Here is a 3,123-nt window from a genome sequence, read left to right on the forward strand (position 1 = left end):
CGATTCTCTCCCCCATCCCACTGGAGGGGGGTGAGCGAGCGGCTGTGTGGGGCTCAGTTGCCGGCTGAGGTTAAACCACGACACCTTGGCAGCTCACTTTCTGCAGAAGGTTTCCCAAAGGTGCCATTAAAGCCATCAAGTAAAATGCTCAGGTGGGTAATCTGGGGGATGTTGTGCTAACCTCAGAGAGGCATCCAGAATCCTTAAAATCAGGTGCTGCCACTGCTAGACTACACATCTGCCATTCATCATAACAGATGATAGATCCGGAGCATTTGTGATCTCTTTGCCAGTGTGGGTGCAAATCTGGGTGAGATCCAGTGAAGCCAGGGATGTTCCAGTGGCATGAGAGAAATGACAGAAGATAACAAGGTCGATATGTTTCTGGCAGATTTTCACCAAACACAAAGAAAGGGGTGATTTCCCTTTTTTCCATTTCTCTTTTCACTGGGGAATGGTCTAAAGATGTTCTTATAATACAAAGTCTAAAAGTGCTTCCAACTGTAACTCTGAGTGCTCTCTCTTTCTCTCTCTTTCTCTTCCTTCTTTCTCTTTCTTCCTCACTTTCTGGTTTTGTGCCATTTTTCACCGTGATTTTTGAGCACTTTCCAGAGAAAACCAACCCAGAAGAGTAAAGTTCTTTGTGGACATCATAATCTCTGTCTTTTCTAATTTATCTGTTTTTAAAACAATTCTGCCTTGGAGAAGGTTCTTCTTTTTATAAGGGCTGTGGCCGATATATATGAAAATGGTAACAGATTTTGGGAATGTTAATCCAGTGATGAGGAATAAACTAGATCAAATTTCAAGTCAATATGACTTGAGTGACATCACCAGCATTTACTGCTGTGATCTGAACGAGGACAAAAGATCCTGTCACCACTGAGCAAAGCAAAAGGATTTCTCTGTTACCAAAGACACGTTTGATAGCCTTTAGCTACAGGGTTTCTATATGCCGCCCACACTGCTGACAGTTGGGCAGTGCACATGCTGCCGTGATCTTCTCCAGCATCTCCTAATACAGTTTCATCAGGCATTCATGCTTTAGGACCTTGATTTAACATATGTATAGGCTGTGGTTTTATAGAAACCCCTTTAGGAGAAATGTTTAAGAGCTGGTGGAAAACCCCAGGAAACCACATGTAAAAAGTGGCGGCTCCAAGACCTCTACGGCTGCAATGACAATGATAGGTATACTCCATAAGTCATTTTCCATATTAATTGCAATTAATAGGCAGAAAATAACTTTCTCTACAGATGACATATTTTATACGTCTTCAGTCCCCTCTTGTAGTTTTAGTCACTGCCACACTTTTCTCCCTTAGAAACACTCTCCTTCACAGTACATATTTGCATCCTATATTTTGTGTAAGTTGTGAAGCATCCCTTAGCATAAACAGGAATGGATTGCTTTGTCTGCGTTCATGCAAGTGTGGATAACATGTACAAGGGATATCTACATCCTCTGTGTCAAAAGACAGCAACTGTAGCCCACAAAATACTGAGTGTGTCAAAAGAGCTGGGAGGCGTGAGCTTTCCATCAAAGGGCATCAGGTCAGCCAGTGCCAGGAGGCAGGAAATTCGCCTGGAGCGGGTACCTGCAATGGGTCTGTTTCAGTCAGAGACGAGCCTCCCATAAAAGCCCAGAGCTGGCCGCTGAAACTGGAGATAGTCCCAGCCTGGAGCAGAGATATCTCTAGTTCCACTATGGCAAATCTTATGTTATTTTATCAGCTTTTGACAGAGAAAGATTTCACTATGATCTTCCCTTCAGGCATGGAGTTTTCTTTCTCGTTTTTGTCCAGAGGGCAATTATGGCAACCCCAGAAAAAAAATCTATTATTTCATTTATGTTGGGCTTCATCCCATAAAAAAGGAGAAAGTTATGCTGCTTCTGTTACATCACTTTACAGCATGGGATTTTTTTAACAGGTCTTTCACATTTACAGCATGGCTTGGCTCTGGCTGCCTTTGAATTTCCATTACACAGGTGCTGTGCAGTAGGGCTCCAACATAGCCTTGACATTCCGCACACGGTGAAACTGGATGACAGGGCAGCAGCCACATGGGAAAAGGTGGGGAGCTCTGTTTTTTATAATCTTAAGAGAAATGGAAATTACGACTTCAGTAGCCCTTGCTATCTGTCTTTGTACTTTCTAGAGAATGAATTATGGTTCATACTGCTTGCACACTTGGACACACTTGCACATCTTGATCTTGAACGCCTAGAGATGGCCTGAAACCAGGGATCAGTTACCTCCCCAGTAAAGGCTCCTTGGCTTTAATTTTCAGGTTGAGTTTTAGTTGCAACTGAACTATATGTTGAAAATAGTTGTCGGCTTGGACAGGTCCTATCATGCTGGTCTTCTGGGGAGGAAGACCTACTGCTTAGCTGTGGAGTTGCCTGTGCCTGGCTTTATGCACAGGGGGAGCAGATGATGTCTCCAACCTACAAGGGTGAAGATACACATGTAAAAGGACAGCAGTGGGACAAGAGCAAAGAAGAGCAAGCATGATCTCCTCAGGGGCAGAGGAAAGTGCAAATCTGGGGGCAGCAAGTGAACTGAACTATTAAGCACAGAGAAAACAAGCAGGCTACATGCCATGCCCATTCCATGGCAGACAGGATGGGACTGCAGTAATGAGTATTTCTCAGCATAATGAAGGCTGCATTTCACGTGGCACACATTGAGTATTAGTGCTCTGAACTGAGCTCACTGGCACTTGGGAGGGATGAAACTGGAACTGAACTTTTCAGCAATGCGTAAGCTTCTCAAACGACAGCTCCTCCTGCAGAAAGACAATTGAACCATGCTGCCAATGAGAGAGAGGTTTACTATGAACCGAGGAAACCACAACAACCCCGTGCAGCGCTACAGGCTTGGGGAAGAGTGGCTGGAAAGCTGCCTGTCGGAAAAGGACCTGGGGGTGTTGGTCGACAGCCGGCTGAACATGAGCCGGCAGTGTGCCCAGGCGGCCAAGAAGGCCAATGGCATCCTGGCCTGTATCAGCAATAGTGTGGCCAGCAGGAGTAGGGAAGTGATCGTGCCCCTGTACTCGGCACTGGTGAGGCCGCACCTCGGAATACTGTGTTCAGTTTTGGGCCCCTCACTACAAGAAGGA

The sequence above is a fragment of the Aptenodytes forsteri genome, unplaced genomic scaffold (assembly GCF_000699145.1).
Source record: "Aptenodytes forsteri isolate BGI_AS27 unplaced genomic scaffold, ASM69914v1 Scaffold211, whole genome shotgun sequence".
NCBI lineage: Eukaryota > Metazoa > Chordata > Aves > Sphenisciformes > Spheniscidae > Aptenodytes > Aptenodytes forsteri.